Source organism: Protopterus annectens, chromosome 4.part0, assembly GCF_019279795.1.
Source record: "Protopterus annectens isolate FY-2018-M chromosome 4.part0, PAN1.0, whole genome shotgun sequence".
Lineage (NCBI taxonomy): Eukaryota > Metazoa > Chordata > Ceratodontiformes > Protopteridae > Protopterus > Protopterus annectens.
The window spans coordinates 687,985,235-688,002,964 of record NC_056733.1 but is presented as its reverse complement, the minus strand read 5'-3'; the positions used below and the strand labels follow the sequence as shown (position 1 = coordinate 688,002,964).

Here is a 17,730-nt window from a genome sequence, read left to right as displayed (position 1 = left end):
TGTATGCCTGGCTCTGTGCCACAGGGAACAGTTTCCTGACTCACCAGGTGACTGGCATTGTGTTAGCAACCCCTCTGCTGAAGGAACCAGATGAGGAGAGGGAGGAATGCAGGGGTGTAGTCTGCTCACCTCTCCTGAGAAGGGAATGGGAGGGTGGGCACGTAGAAGCATACTACAAAGTTCTAACTTCCTGGTGCAGACAGGGAGACTCACTACTTTATGCTATCATGGTGATGGGGGCAAAGATGCTTTGAGGGGAACCTCCCTGATGGAAGTAAGAGGACAGACCCTCTTCATCCCATTGCATGCCCTGTATGCTTCGTCATGAGCTTGCAGTTAGGGGTGGGGGGAAAAAAACCTTGAACCACCTCCGATGACTTCTTGAATGTTGGCCCCTCCCCAGTCAACTTTTGCCCTGTTGATGTGAAACAAACAGGACAGTGCTGTTCATGCCTTTATAATGCCATGCCAGTGAAGTAATTGCTGTACAGATAGAAGCTTGTGGAAGGGATGAAGTCTGACAGTCTTCAATTATTGATATATGCACAGATTGATTTAATACCTTTTATGCTAGTGTTTTGCATTTTAGATGTAACGCAGTACAAACGTTCAGCAGTGGGACTAGCACACACCAGCGTTGTTGCATTCTGCACCAAGTCACCAACCTGTGTGCTTTAATTCAGTGTGATCCTCACTGTCCCAGTGAAAGCCACTGGGAAACAGAAGTTAAGAACTAAAGTCTGGATTGCAGATGTAGAAAATCTGTAAAAGATTGTAGATACATAACAGTTTAGGAAATGCTGTCACATTTGCTTGTTAGTGCCAGCATTGTTGATGAGAAGTAGCACCTTGCAGTCTGCCGTTTCATAAGGGTGTGGCACATATTTAGAATGTTGGGAGTCAAGGAGTTCTGCACCGCAGCACTGCCACAGCCCTCCTTGTTACCAGTTTTAATGCTGTTCTTTAAAAGATGAATAGGCAGTGTGGCCTCGCTTATTCACTTTTAACTTGGTACATTCTATCATGCCAAACATAATTTTCAAGAGAGACCCAAGTGTAATGTATAGAAAAGTCCAAGCACTGAACCCAGTGGTACAACACCTGTAGGTAAACCAGGGGTGGGATGTCAGGAGGGTTACTTTCAGACTCTGACTGCCTGTATAAATAATACCTGTAATTGAAATGTTCTAGGATCAAGGCCAGTTCCACTGTTTCTCTAAGGCTGAAGTCATGTTGCTCAGCTTGACTGATTCCTGGCCATGTTTTGAGAGATTTCACTTGAAACTTTAGTAAACTTGCATTCGTGTCATGACCTGCACTACAAGTTTAATGTGAAATAACTATCCACATTGTTCCAGACAGATAATTACTTACAAAACAACTTTTTCAACTAGTGTAACAGATGAATTAATACATGTAGAAAGGTGGTTGTTGCCACACATAAAGGATTACAGTAGTAGTAAATCAGAATAGCTGGGTTTACTTGTTAGTGAAATTGTCTTTTTCAGGCCATTTTTATGTCTGTCTGGTCCCAGTGCATAGCTAACACTGGTCTCATGCGATTAGTAGGAACATCTGTTGGTGCGTGGCCCGCATATAAGCAGCTTTACCAAGCACTGAGGTAATTTTTTCTTACAGTTTTGAAGCCACTAGCTGTTTAGCTACATTTTTGTTTCACTGCATTGTAGGTCATTAGGCCATATTTAAAGCTGTGTTTCTTTACTAGAAAGGTTTTGAGAGTTAATCCTCTAATGTCCTACACTTAAGTCTGTTAACAAATGTGCATCTGGTAGGTTGCAGATAATGATTTTAATCTAAAAATGTTTACCTGGAGCTTAATCACAGTTTTGATTAATCTGAACATCGTAGAAAATGTAACAAAGCTACTAAGTTAAGAATAAACACAATATTAAATGAATAAAGTTGCATAGGCTTTGGAAGCTTACTAAACCCCATAAGATGGAGGAGAAAGCTCACAAAAATATTATGACTCTAGAAGTTCCAGGATATATATATATATATATATATATATATATATATACATATATATATATATATATATATATATACATATACATATATATAATAAACAGGAAGTACCCGAGAATAAAATCAGTGTTAGAGAAGGTTTTAAAACATTAGTCCTTTTCCAGTTCTGCAGAAAATGTGCCTTTGCTCTTACTTCAGGTTTATCAGCAAAACATAGCACTGCAGGAACCAAAGACCCTTTTGTTTTTATTTGTATTGAGAATGTGTTATGATGTATCAGGAAATGACATCTGCTGTCTGTGATTCACCAGGAAATTGCATGGGCCATTTGAATTCTGCTGATTGGCTTATGATATTTTAAAAGTAGTATATATATATTTATATGCATGTTAGTTAATGGTAGGATCCAATGAAGGAAGTTGTTTTCTGAAAGCGTTTATCTTGTTACTAATAAATTATTTTATGCTTTTTGTCGTGGTGACCCTGATGCTGTTTGTTTGGATACTTCAGGTTTATAGTAGCCATTCTTTTTCATGACCAAGTAGGATTCCCAGGTATCAGTTCAGACTGACTTCTGAATCACAAACAATTGTGTTCTCCACATTTAGAAAATATCTAAAAGCCCTTGGTTAAAGTTCTAAGTCTACTTTTGCAACTGAATTTTTGAAGTTGACAGTGTTTCATCTTCTGTACCTTCAATTAACTCCATCATTTGCAGCTCCACAAATGCAGTGTAGAATCTGTGCAAGGCAATATTTTATCCAGGAGGCTGTCAGGTTAGAGGCCCTGTCCTGTGTACATATGTCTTTCAAATTAATGCAAGCCCCACCTGGATCACTTACAGAACCATTGTAGGTTACAACTTTGTATGTAGTTAAACAAGCAAAGAGGGAGAGATGAAATGCTGCACCTCTCTTTTAAAAAGGAATCAAAGTCCCAAATGATCCACACCTGTTCTTCACAGGATTTGTTTTCTTATTGCAGTGATTTATTCTCCCATTCTTCTGGCTCTCTACCTGAGGATTGTCACCTTTGATAAAATAATACATCTTGTAAGTAAATTTATTGAGACTTCATGCAAGTACCTTAAATCTCCAAAGGTATGGTGAGGTGACATTGTTTAAGGAGATGAATTCATAGGTTCATAGGTCATTACTAGGCTAATGACCACAAGAGCCATTGACAACTAGCCACACACCCCAAACCGTTTGAGTTGCAAGTATCATATGGGGGAGGACATGTTAGTAGGCATGTAGTCAAAGATTTGTACAGGGGGGAGTGTTAGGATAAAACCTTTCTTATTGATGGCTGGTGTCCATAAGGGACATGGGTGCCAGACTCAGGGTAAATTTATGACTTCCCGTCCAATTATCAAGGTTTCTTTTGAGTAGGTTAGGGATAATATCTGTTTTACATGGATGGGGAGTTCCTTCCATACTGTGGGTATCCTTTGAGATGTGTCAGTCTCTCCAGCACATTTTGTTTGCCACAAACAAAGTTCAGATCCCAGGGTCTAGTTTTTCTGGTGCTGTTTGGTTGTACATGTGTATTAGATCCATTGGGGCTGTGTCTGAGGAAGCTCCTTAAGCGAGGCAAAGATCCCATTTCAGCAGTCTGTAGGAGACTGAATATAGAGAGCCTTTAGCCTGTCAGTGTAGGGTATTCATTCCCTGAATTCTTCTGGTGAGAAACCTTTGTGGGTGCTCCAACTGTTGCAAGTGTCTGGTTTGATGCATGTCAAAGGGGCACTGTGTTCAATGATAAGTCTGATAAGGACTGAGTAGAGTGGCAATATAACTTCCTTGGACCTGGATGCCATACCCTTGCCTGAAATTTGGGTGGCACAGAATGATATTCTGATCTTAGCTACATGTTGGTCAGAGGCCAGATTGCGGTCTGCATATGTTCCCAGATGTCTTACTGCTGGGTAGACTTCTTGGGTGTGTTTTATCAAAGTAGTAATTATCTTGTGTTGAAAGTTTCCCAAGGGGCATTGTAATACATTTTTTGTATTGAGTTTTAGGCTGTGACTTTGGTACCAGTCATTTGTCTGTGTTAAATCCACTTGCAAGATGTTTGTGATGGTGTGATTGGGGGGTATCCATAATGGCTCACAATTTACAGTAGTCTGCGAACTTGGTGAGCCAGAGGACTTTCACATTAGCTTTGACTTCCGAGAAGTAGATGCCAAACAGGAGCAGGCCCAGCACTGAGCTGTATGGTACTCCACTGGTGATTGGTTTCTTGGTGAAGCTGGTTTCACTGATCCCGACTTCTTGGGGACCTGTCTGTGCGCCAGCTGGCAATCCAACAAGTTGTGTAAGGGTTTACACCTAGCTCGAGAGTCTGTCAAGAATGCCTGCGTGGGGTATTGTATCAAATGGCTTAACCAGGTCAAGATAAGCAGTGTACAGTTTTACACTTGTCCATTTGTCTTGGTGACTCTCTCAAAGAAGTCTGTCAGGTTTAGTAGGCATGACCTTCCCTTAAAGCCAAATTGGGATGGGTCCAGTGTCTGTAGGTTGCCAATGTCCTTATTTATCATTTCCATGATAATTCTTTTGTTGGCCTTACATATTAAGCTTGTTAGAATGATGGATCTGCAGTTCTTTGGGTTGGTTGATGGTCCACTGTTGTGGAGGAGAATGACTGCTGCAGTCCTCCATTCACTTGCAATGTAGCTTGTTTCAAGGCTGTAGTTGGAGTGCCTCAAATATTCCTGATGGGTCATGTTTTAGACTGTTTGGGAAGCAACCAGGGTTAATGTTGGGACTTGTGGTAGTCTTTGCTTTAGCAAGTGCTCCAGCACCTGGTCCATGCTAATAGCTGGGGAAGTATGTTGAAGAGGATTTCACCTGGTGGAGCTTGGGGGGAGAGTGAGGGATGAAGTTTGAGCTGAATTTATCAACCAGCAGATACGATCTGTTACCTTGATCAATGTAGGTGATACTGTTCCCCACCAGTTCAGCACACTGTTGCATGTTACCTCTAAGGTTCCTGACATAGCTGAAGAAGACCTAATTGTCCTTAGATTTTGAGGCTGTCCTGATCTCATAGTTGGCCTTGTTGGACTTAACTAAACAAGAAACTAAGAAACTAGGAGGCCTAATTATGCAAGAGAGCTCTTGTCTTTATGGAAGTTGCTTTTTCTGATTCTGGCCATGCATTTTCTTCTTTTATTATACAAACGTGTTTAGGTGAAGATTTTACCAGTGGGGTCCGCTTTTAGTGTTTGTTTTGGGTTTATTTCTGGTGGGTATGGCAGTCTCTTTGCAGCCATTCACATGTTTTTATAGTAACTCTGTGAATAATTCTAAATAGGTAGCTGTGGTCTGTGGGTTGGGAGGAACCTTAAATTTTGACAAACTGTCTCTTAATAGGGTGTGGTTTGCCTTTGGGATAGTTCCTGTTACTGCTTTTGCTGGATTTTCTAGGTTAGTTGTTGCTTCAAATGAGAGAGTTTTGTGCCCTCACTAGTGAGGACGTGACAAGGGGAGTTGGGAGTTTCTAACACTCTCCCATGCTGGTGAGTACTAGGTCCATTATGTTTGATCCCCTGGTTGGAGCGAGCACTATTTCTTCCAGGGTGATTGTGTTAAAGTCCAGGAAGTCTTGTGCCTACAAGTTTGAGGCAGTGTATGTTTCTCTGTCTATAGAGGGGTAGTCAGTCACCCATGAATAGGGTGTTTGGTTGGATGATGAATGCCTCTAGTAGGTTTAGTTAAGAATTGTAAGGCTCTATAGGCATAGATGGTGACCTGTAACTACCCATGGTATGATGAGGGAACTTGCCTATGGTGACTTACACGTGGATGAGTTCCATGATGTCATCCTGATCCATTGTTTTCCATTTTCAGATTCAAATGTTGGGACTCTGATCTGACTGAAATCCAGTCTCTGTACCTTTAAACCTTTGTATCCAGGGCTATGAAGCCTCCCCTACCCATAATTCCCACTTCTTCAAAATACCTCAGACCTTGTTTGCTACCCTAACCAAACAGTGGCAAGGGCTCTAATTTCCTTTTTAGGATAAGTTTTTCAAAAATATTTTTCTGAATCACATTTTTCTTGTATCATTAGCTAGTGCTTTGTACCTTTCCTTCCCTACCAGTTGTCTTTTTTGGCAACCTCAGATAACATTTAAATATTTAGATTTACATATTTATATCTACATAGTTTTAGATAGTTTAACATTTTAACTCTAAAACACTAAAACTATTAGTTGTAGAATGTTCCTTTTCAAAATTGTATTTAATATTTAAATTAGTGCTATTTAGAGATGTGTGTTGTGTTTGACATTTGTCTTACCTCAGTTACCCTTCAGTATGGCTTATTAAAGCTTTAAAAATGTTCAAAATGTGGCCACAAAGTTCCTCCTCAAAAACCCTACTCTGTGTGTACTGATTCTAAGTGGCACATTTGGACACAGACTGCGAAGCCTGTGCTTCTTCTGGCCACAAAGCCATTCAAAGTAGAAGGAGCAACTTAATTTTAAAGGGTCTTCTTCCAGCACAGGTTTCCTTGAGTTAAACAGTGACATCCCTTTCTCTGTCAGTATCTAAAGAGAAGGAAAAAGAACTCTCTAAACAGAGTCTACTGTGGAGAGCAAGACTCCAATCCAAATAAAGGGCTTGAGACAGCCAGAAAATGGTCTGTCAACCCAGCAGTTTCCTTGGGTCTGGCATCAAAAATATCAAAATCTTTGTATTCAAAGTCTTCAAAGATCCATTCTCCTTCTCCCATGTTCCTTTTTCCCTGGATCTGGTTAGTCAAATTCAAAATCTTCAAGGATCCATTCTCCTTCTCCCATGTTCCTTTTTTCCTGGATCTGGTTAGTCCCTGACAGAATAATACAGAGGTTCCTATGAACACAGATACAGTTGGGGGCTTCTCTGCTCCATCTCTACATGTGGTGCTGAGAACAGTGCCAGTGACACCTCCACCGATGACTCCATTGCAGGTCTAATCTTTGGAACCGAAGCCCTCATTTCCGAACATTCGCAAAGCACTTATGCTGACACTGATGATGCCTTTCACTTCTGACCTAACTATTCCCAGAATCTCTTGACTGCTACATTGTCGGATCGGGACAAGAGTTGGAGCTGAAGCATTGGGGCCAGTGCCTGAGGGGAACAGGTCAGCTCCAAAACTTTTGTATCCACCAACCCCCCCACCCCACCCCCACCCCACCTCCGTGTCTGCTGTCAGCAACTCTGCTGTGATGTTGGAGCTGGGGCAGGTTGGAGTCTCTGGAGCTCTGTGTGTTCTCCCTATTAAATCAACTGTACTTAGATTTTCATTTCAGCTTTCAAGGCTTTCCAGAGGGCTCTCTTCAAGCCAAGAAAGGAGGGGTGTCCATCTTATTTGTGTATTACTTTGGACTCTGCTCCTTCAAATTGATAGGGATAATCAGTTGCCAAAAGCCTTGGGGAAGTTCTCTCACTGAGTTCCCAGTCTGTTTGGAACCATCGCCAGAGGTTCCCTAACAGGTCCATAAGAAACAGACTTGCAAATGGAAGCACTTAAATTAATTGGAATCTGTCCGCAAATACATGGACTTTGGTAAAGGGGAGGGTTCCCCTAGATCCCCCTTTGCAGATGGCTCCTTTGGTGAAATCTTAGAATTGAGGAAGCAGAAAAGGGGATGGTCCACCAGCATACCTTTCCTGGAAGAATCTGTGTTTCTGGAGTGTTTTGGAGCTGGCTCTTCTACTGTCTAGGTGGTTCCCCACCCCCTTCCTGACTCCCTCATTTACTTGGTGGCTCAGAAGGCCTGGAAGGAGCCTGATCTAGCAGAGCCAATTCCCAAGAAACCAGACAAAATTTTTACAGCACCAAAGGATAGAGCTCACTGGATTAAAGCCCCCCCCCCCCTGTAATGCTAGCTACAAAGAAAGAGTGCTGCAACAAGAGTAATCTGACCACCCCCCAATAAGGAATCTAGGGCTTTGGATAGATTTGGTAAATGGACTTGTGCTTCAGCAATTTTTTCTTTGAGAGCACTGAACTGTCTTACCCATATTATATGTTTCCAAATAGAATTGACCAAGGAGTTCAGCAATTCAATTTCAGGTAATTTTGCTGGCAGGTATCCAGAAGAATGTCTAATCCCAGCTGTCTGCCTTAAGTTCCCTCTCCATTTCCATGCTTCTGCTTTCCAGAGCAGCTGGTGGAATGGCTAGACCAGCAGGTACCATTCCTAGATGTGGTTGTGTGATTTTGTGGAGGGCTTTAAGATGTCTTTCCTTAACGCCCCTTTGGTTCCTTTGTTTGGACTTGAGGTTTAGGAGATGCTCACCAGAAGTGAGCAGGATGGTAAGACACTGTTTGCCATGGGAATCCACTTCTGTATTCCATAAAAAAAGGATCTTCTCCAGGAATCATTGAGAAGGAAAGCTGATGTGGTTCAAAAAAATGGAGTTTTAACCAAGGCACTTTCTCGAATTAACCCTCACGTGGCAGACAGGATAATTTTAATTGACCTCTTTCTAGAGGCAGAGGTGGTCTGCAAAACCAAGGATTTCATGGTTCCTTCTCTGAGAGCACCTTTCAGTGCTCCTGAAGGGTTGCCCGAATGCTACATTCTGGAGACTGGGGTGCTTATCCCTACACCTTCAAACCTGGTGGTCATCGCTTCAGACTTTTGAGTGTTGAGGAATAATAACCAGAGGGATATACCATTCTATTTCTCTTTCTTCCTCAAGTGAAAAACAAGGATTCCCTTAGTGCCACCCCAACAAATGGAATCTGTACCAGCAGAAGTTAAGAAGCTGTTGGGGGAAAAAGGGCCATGCAGCAGGTCCCTCCAGACCAGATAGGATCCGTAGTCCAAGGCCTATTTTGGACCCAAGTCATCTAAATCAGTTTGTGAAGCAGACAAAGTTCTGGATGGTCATGGTTCAGTCCATTCTACCTGTAATTGGGAAGGATGACTGGATGTGTTTAATAGATGCTATCCTTTAAAGCTAAACAGGCAATCCAGGATATTCCTCTGTTTCAAGCTGGGAACCTATCTCTTTCAATTTAGAGCCTTGCCCTTTGGACTCACCACAGCCCCTCCTCTGTGTTTACCAAATGTATGTCAGTGGTGACAGCCCATTTCAAGATTGCAGGGGTTCCAGGGATTCCTGTACTTGGACAGTTGGCTCCTAGCCATTCTGACCAGGCATCTGTTAATCCAGGAGGAGAGGGATCTTGTACTTCATTTACTTCACAGCTTGAGGGTTACTGTAAACCTAGGAAAGAGCAAATTGAATTCAGCTCAGTCCACAGATTTCATCGGATGCCACCTGGACACAACTGAAATAGCCACCTCACCACAACCCATGATTCTTTCCATTTGGGAAGTAGCAAACCAAGTATTGTCTCATCCACCACCCCTAGCAAAACAAATTTTGAAGCTTCTAGAGCTTATGCCGTCTGCAATCACCTTGACCCCCCCCCCTTTCAGATTTCACACAAGAATTTCTCAGTGGACCCCTCTCAGTACAGTGGTCCTAACTTTCAGCCCTTCAGACTGACACCTGTGTGCAGAACTCCTATCAGATGGCAGATCATATCTGCAGGGGAGTTAGGATAATACCCATTCTGTCTTTCACCTCCAATACCTTTGGTTAGCTTTAGGGTGGGGGAGGGGCATTATGAAAGGAAGACTGTTCAAGGTACTTGGGTACCATTGAAGACCAACCTTAACATTCGTGTCCTGGAAATAAGAGCAGTCCTATGTGTTGCAGGCAATTCAAGACAATTCAGACAGACATGTCTGTAGTCCGGTATGTCAACAAGCAGGGAGGAACAAGATCTTATCCTTTAGGTTGAGAAGCCATGAGAATGTGGCAATGGGCGATCTCTTCCTGTTGTTTTCTTTTAGCAAAGCGCATCCCAGGGACTTCCAGTTTACTAGCAGACAGGTTAGGCAGACATATTTGTCTGTCTCATGAGTGGTTCCTCAAATCAGACAGTGGGAAACAAAATCTTCCACTGCTGAGGCCAAATTTGCTGCAACCTGTCTGTTTCCTACCTAGACAACAAGTGTGGCAGTTACTTCACCCTCTCTCTTCAGGGCCTGTCACTCAGACTTTGTGATCCACAGTTGGCCCCTTGGTCTCCTTTATGCTTTCCCCATTTTCCATTTGTCATGAACTTAACTTAAAAAGCCATAAGGTGCAAGGTGAAAGTAATCCTCATTGCCCTCTATTGGTCTTGACAAGTCTAGTTCCCATATCTTTGGGTTCACCTCCTATGTACTCCCTGGATGCTAGCTTGCAGTCCAGATCTCCTACCTCTTCCATCCAGCCATCCTCTTCGAGACCCAGAAACGTTGAGATTAACTGCTTCATTCCTCCAAATTTAACAATGGCCAGAGACTCCAGGTTTTTGGACAGTTTAGTACATATCCTTAAGGCTTCACAGAAGTCTAGCACCAGGAAAGTAAATGGAAGTAAATGGCAAAGGTTTTCCTTTTGGGTACAGGAAAGGGTTTAGTCCCCCCCTTTCTGCTCCCCTTCCTTACATTTTACAGTTTTTTTTGGAATTATTCTAAAAATGTTTTAGCTTTTCCACAATCAGAGTACAGCTCGCACCAATTTCTAATTTTCACATAGGGTACAATGAGACTCCCATAGCATTTTTAAAGGTCTCTAAGGATTTTCTTAGAGGGACCTTTCTTTCTCTAGCCCCCCTATAAGGGACACAGTTCTTCCACAGGTTATTACAGTGATGCTTCAAGCCTTTGCACAGCCCTCTTTTGAACCAGCAACTTTTGTAGACTTAAAGTTCTTAACATGGAAGAAGACTATCTTTTTGGTAGCGGTTACTGCTGCAGAGAGAATTTCAGATGTGTTGGCCTTTTTATGCAGACCGCCATATCTGTTTTTTCATAAAAAAACGTGTTTTTTTAAACTGAATCCCTCCTTTGTTCCAAAAATGACATCTAAATCCAGTATAAACCAGTTCATTAGTTTACCGGATTTCTTTCCTACATTTTCAAGTAAAGGGAAATATACACTGCATTTGCTTGATGTTCACAGGCAACTTTGGTTCTATCTACATAGAACTAAAGATTTCTGGAAGTCTGATCAATTGTTTGTTGCATTATCCAAAGTTAAAGTGGGATAATGGTGTCTCCAAGGTCACTCTCTCAAGAACTCCCTCAAATTGTATTACATTTGTTTATGACAAATTGAGTTGATCATTATCCAAGAAACTGTTCATTTGACATGGGCAGTGGCAGCTTCCACAGTTTAACATGACTTACCAATTGATGAGATTTGTACTACTTCCTGCTGATCTACCACCCAATACCTTTGGGTCTCACTTATAAGCTGGATGTGCAGTCCAGATCCTGGCTCTACTTAGTTCTCAGGAATATCTTTCTTTTATGCCAGCCAGACAAATTAGTAGCGGGGGAGTCTGTCCCAACAGTTAAATCAGACTCAAATGGACAGCATCAAGAATGAAAGTTATATAGTCACCATAGCAATGTATTCATGTTATCCTAGTTTCTTCCAGTTCAGCATCCCTCCTCCTAAATTGACACATCCTGTACCTTGAACAGATGGTACTCTAAGGTAATCTCACTGGCTTAAACCTCAACAGGTTTGTTACTTTTCTGTACATGGGGCCCACATTTTTGTACTGAACATAGTCTTTAATTGTCCTTCAATATTGGAAGCATATACCCTTATGTTAGACAAACTGGATCTGAGGTATTTTGATGAAGGAGAGGGAATTATAGGTAGGGGAAGAGTCAGAGCTCTTAATCCAAAGGTTTAAAGTTGCTGGGACTGGATCCAAGTCGCATTAGAATCCCAGCAATCATTATGGTGATATGTACTTACCTTCAGGTTGGTTAAACTAAAAGTTATTTTTGTTGCTAATATAGATGGAGATACTTCCACCTTTGGCCCCAGTCTGTACTGCTGTTGGTCTGTGTGGAATGGGCTGTACCCTTGCACTTCCAGAGTATTTTCTTCAGCTTTAAACCAAGTCTTGGTCCCGGTACAGATGTCTGAATTCTCCAGTGTGAGGAGTACTTGAAGGCTGTGCAGTTTTTTTGTTTAGTTCCTAACACTGAGCAGTAACACCTTAAGGTTGCTTTTAGACTTTTTTACTGTGTTGGTAGTTTTGTCTTTTTGGCATTGCCTTAAAAAGGCTCTAAAGGGGTGGATAAAGTTTGAGAGAATATTTCAAGCGTAGGAGGGAACAGGAGCAACCCATCCATGGCAAAGTAATGTGGTCTTTTGACTATGTTTTCCCATGCTGACAGATATTGGATCCTCCTGGAGTGACAACAGAAACAGTCAGTTATTAAAAATTGATCATTTTATGTTCATATTATGGCATTATTCTTGGTGAAGGTATAATGCTGATCAATGAAAGGCTGGTTCCTGGGGTGCAGTAGCATGTGTGTGTGTGTGATATTGTAGATCCTGGATTCATATAGTCAATTAATCATTATCTTTTTTTCCAACCTGATGATTGGGGCATCTGTGTGTCGCACAATGAAGTCGCCAATGACAAGGGTATTGGGTAAAGTACATTCCTGCTTTATGGGCTTTGCACTTGGAGGACCATTAAGTGTAGGCTTGGTGAAATGTTTGTTGCTTTTGGCGTGTGCTTTAGTAATTGCTGAGGAGCAGTGCTGCCATTAAATAGCTCTGGAGGTCTTTGAGATTTGGGAAGGTTTCTTTTAAAAAGGCCAGCATAAGACAATGTGTGTGATGAACAGTATGTGTAAAGGACGTAGTGTGGGTATTCCTGACAGCCTTGTTTGTATGCGAGATTTTCACCTCCATGGAAGTTGTGTACTTACATCTCCTGCATACCACATTTGCCTAATGATTAACTGTTGGTCTAACAACATGAGACCATTGTTATATTGCCTTAGAATGCTGAAAGCTACCAAGCTGTCCACAGATGCACTTGGAAATTGCCTGTCCATATTGTCTAGTCCTGTAATGGGGTTGGTTATTTAGGGTTAAGAATTAGATTTTCACAGGGGTCTCCTAGGGTAGCTTCTGGGGTTACGTGCAAGACGTCCTATAATGCTAGGATATAGTAGTGCTATTCAATGCACAAGTTAGCTGCTCAAAGCTTTTTTCCATACAATGCCACACTGTTTAACAGTTTTCTGATCTAATCTTAACTTTATCTGTAAATTTTAGTGTGTAGGCACGTAATGCTAAATGTTACTGCTGCCCGGTAGGCAGCTCTATGCAGAAAGAAAAAGTTTGTAAACTGACTCCTATGGCACTAGCCAATAAGCAATCAAACTTTGAGTTTCCTCCAGGCCTTCCTAACTTGGAGAGCAGGCAAACACTTCATGCCACAAGATGTCTAATCCTGGAATTTCTTAATTTAAAAGCACAGCAAAAGCAGTTCTCACGTGCTTAGGTTCATAGGGTCATAGATTAGTACTAAGCTAACTGCCCTTGCAAGCCATATTAAGCCTAGCCAGTTATCCCTTGTGAGACTCAAATACTGCACCTTGTACTTGTAAGGCAAACACCTTAACCATTAGGCCACCAACAACAAGCAAGTCTGTGTCTAATTCATCTTCTACAAAGAGATCTGAAGGCAGACTAGAAAAAACAGAAGTGACTGTTTTTGCCACAATAATAAAAAAATGCTTTAAAATGCTAATCTTTGCCACAAAAATAAATAAATGCTTTAGAATGTTATGCTTTAAAATGCTAAAAAAAATATATATATATATATATATATATATATATATATATATATATATACTGTATAAAGCAAGTACCAGTGCAGTTAATCAAGAAAATATTCTCATTCACAATATGCTCTAAACAAGTATAGCTTCATCACTAAAATTAATAAAATGCATACTTACTAATGAGAATTATTAAGCACCCCATTGTGATCTTGGATGGTCATTTACAGATGTTTTGCCTTTTGTTTCAGAAGGGCTCTGGCTGTTCCCAGCTTATTTAAATAGGAAGCACTTTGAAATGGTATAAACACCACACATCAGATACGATAAAGATCTATAATGGTTTTTCTTTGCTTGAAGGATGAGAAGGGGTCAAAGCAGAAAGTGATTGGAGAATAAAAAATAATGAAGTATTTGGAAGAAAATGCAAAGACATTAGAAAAAGAAGATGGTTAGACTTCCAAGATCCTTGATCAACCTTACTGAAGATGATGTGGCAGCACAGAATGAAGGTTATATTAATTGTGAGAAAGGCAATAGTTTTGGTAATAAATTTAACTTCTAAAATGAGCACCTAAAGGGTAAAGTTTTAATGATTCTCATGAATATGAGAAGGCCTTGGTAGCATGATCGAGTTATGAAAGGGAGCAAGAATTATTGTAGGAGTGAGGTCTAATTCAGGGGGACATTAATCAGAGACCCAGCAGCATATTTAAAGATGTACTGTGAAAAATGTTATACTGTTGAGTCTAATAATAAATGCAGAAAACAGTGAAGTGATGAAAGGGCAGGTTTTAATAAGTCAACATGGAGTGATGGCTTGCCAGAAGAAATTTAGAGCATTACTAAAGTACTTCCTTATTTGGGGAATGTTTTTAATCAAGAGATTGCAAGTAAAGATGATCTTTATATTGATAACTGCTCCAGTAGCCTAAGCTGTATGGGTTATATTCTGCATAGAGTATAACAGACAGCTTCCAAAGCTTTATGGCACCTTCTACATACCCAGAATGTTAGCTTGAGCTGGATTGATTAAAGAAGATTGGTTTGGGCGCCAAGCCCTTCCAGGCTTTCCTGTCACAGAGTAGAGTGCTCATCTGTGGGATTACAAGGATCAACTGTTGACTAATTCTGTTCCGTTGCTGGGCAGATAAGTTACCTTCGGGGGAAAAAACTTGCACATTGCTTTGTTGTTTAAACTTTTTTTCTGTTAAAAAAATATTGTAAAACTAACTAGCTAGCTGACGTACTAAACTTTCACAACCCCAAAAGGGAACTACGTTCATGTAACAGAAACCTGATTGAAATCAACCCATGCAATAACAGCGCTGAGGAGGCCCTATTCTCTTATGATGTTGGTGGAACACCCTCCCACCTGAACTCAGGCTACAAAGTCACACAAGTACCTTCAAGGGCCTTCTTAATTCACAACTGTATGCTATAACCCTCTTTGTAACTGCAAAGACCCCCATTGAAGACCCACTACTCCATATAATTGACCCACTGTATGCCTCCATTGCATACACTATATTCTCACCTGATATACTCACCTAATATGTATTTTTTTGTTGTAAATATTGCAAATAGGGGTTCTACTCCTGAGTATCTTATTATTTTACAAAATTGTTCTTGCACTTCTTTGTTTCTCTTACCTTGTATACCAGTTTTTTTATTGTTACCTAAACCATGTATGTACTCTAACTTCCTTGGAGCTTTTCTCCCCAGTACTCCACTGAAAATGGGCACTTTGTGTCCAGCTGGATTTATCCTGGTAAAATAATGTTTAGATAAAGAAAGAAAAGTATCGATGTTCTGTAGTCCTATCTCACCTTCATTCTTACATATGGGTTTGGAGCAGATCTTCATCTCAGACTCGGCCTTATTACAAAGCTCAAAGTCTTTTAGTTGGCTCGTTGCTAGGTAGGTATCCCATAGTGCACTAGTACAATCCCCAGATCTCGTTTGCCGCGTCTACGAGTTCAGAAGTGCTTCTTGCTTGGCCATGGCTAAGCTCAAAACTTTTTTCATTATCATTCACTCTTACTTATTATTTAGCTAGTTATGCTTAAGATTAGTGTTGGTTATCTTTTAGATAGTGTTTAGAAGTGTTTTTTGCTAATTACTTAATTTTTTGAAAACTTGTTGGTTGTTTGGCCCTTGGTCTCCGTGTGGTATCCTGTGTGCTAGTTTCTAACACTTTTAATATTTCCTAGGTCCGCGTCCTTGTTTTTTTCACTTTTTCATACCTTTATATTGTGTGCAGTGTTTGTTGTACTAGTTTTTGACACAGTTTATATCTCTATAGGCTCGTGTTCGTATTAGGGCCTTGTTTTCTCTATTTTATAGAGTAAGAGGATTGTGTGCAGTGTTTATCTTGTACTCTCCTGCTTCTTGATTTTCCGGCTTAGCTTTCTTCCAGCTAGGTCCATTTAAGTTAGAGGACCTAGTTCTCTGTCATCTTTGATTTTTTTCTAACAGGGCTAGGCCCGTTTAAGTTAGAGGACCTAGTCCCCATTGCGTTTGTTGTGTAGTTTTAGGGCGAGGTCTGTTTAAATTAGAGGACCTTGTTTTAGAGCTCTGATAAATATGTCTAAAGATCACAAACCTCCTGGTTTTAAAAAATGCATAAAGTGCTCCCAGAAGATGTCAATTACAGATGGCCACAGTAATTGTGTTTATTGCCTCGGAGCCATTCACTTGCAGGAAACTTGTTCATTCTGCCATTCCTTTAGCTCCAGAGTTCTCCAGGAGCGGAAGAACAAGTTAATTCTGAAAGGTCTTCTCAAGCCTTCCTTCGAGGAAGACTTAGCAAGTTCTAATTCATCATCAAAGTCCCATTCATCCAGAAAAGAGAAGGTCATGTCAGCCAAGAGACATTCTCTGGCGCCGACTAGTGTATCGGAACCTCCTCAGAAACCATTGAAAATGGATAAAACTTCTACCTCCTCGGCTCCACTGTCTTCGGAGCTGGTCGAGGTCGATGTTGACACTGCAGTGTCAGCCCCAAGCTTTCTGGAGCCGACTCCTGGAAAATTGCATTGGAACCGGTCCAGAGATCTTTTGCTGGGCTTCCCAACCTTAAGATCTCCAATTTTTAGGAGATCCAGATCACCTACCCTGTCATCCAGATGCTCCAAGAGCCTATCAGAAGAAGATGTGGAGAAAGTAGTGCTTAGACTCTTGAAGTCATCTGCTTTGCCCAAATTGTTGTTGGCTCCGACCCAGTCGGTTCTGGAGCCATCTGAGTCCATTCTCCCTGTTTTAGTTCCTCCTCCGAGCCGAGTCTGGCCCTCAGAGCCGGAGATTTTGTTGACGCTTGTTGTGGAACCCTCGGTTCCACCTCCCCTTGTGGCTATCACAGAGCGGAGTTCCGCTCCGACACCTTCGGCGCCATTCGTGGTTTATAGGAGCTGAAGCTCACCAGTTGGCCCCGACAGAGATACTTGGACCTGAACCTCTTCGGTACCAAGTCTTCCTGTCGTTGCATCGGCTAGTGTGAGCTCGGACCCTACATCCATCTCTGAGCCAGTCGCTCTGGAGCCGTGGACTACCTCCGTTTCCTCGGAACCAGAGCTGTCTTCGGAGCTGGAGAGATCTGCTTTCGAGATGAGGAGCGTGCTGTCTCACTCTTCAGCTCCCCGCAAGGGTACCAATACTCTCCCTCTCAAGCACCGACCTCTGTCTCAGCAGTCAGCACCTTCTCTCTCGACAGCACAGATCCGCAGCCTCAGAACCACCTGTTGGGTGGCCCCCTGTCTTCCGAGACGTCCCCAGAATACCCTTCTGAGGAGACTTCTCAGAAGAGGACATGCAAGGGGAAGCATGTAGACTCCCCGGATGAGTCCATCACTTCAGACACTGACCTCAGGGAGTCAGAAAGGTCCCCCAAGTCGTCCTCTGATAATGTCTCCTTTGTAGACATCTTAGAGATCCTAAAGCAGAGAGGCGGCTGGCTCACTGTCACCCCTTCTGATGAGGAGTAGTGTACCTGAAGGCTTTCAGATCTCAACCTTCAGCTTCTTGGGTGTCTCCACCTTTTCACAAACTCTTGGACCTGGTTAGTTGAA

General features: G+C 41.7%; 1 protein-coding gene across 1 annotated transcript in view; it reads left to right on the top strand.

Annotated features, from left to right (window-relative positions):
* ANAPC5 (anaphase promoting complex subunit 5) overlaps nt 1–17,730 on the top strand; it is a 1,323,163-nt gene that overhangs the window by 1,099,772 nt on the left and 205,661 nt on the right. The gene's annotated exons all lie outside the window — the stretch shown is intronic.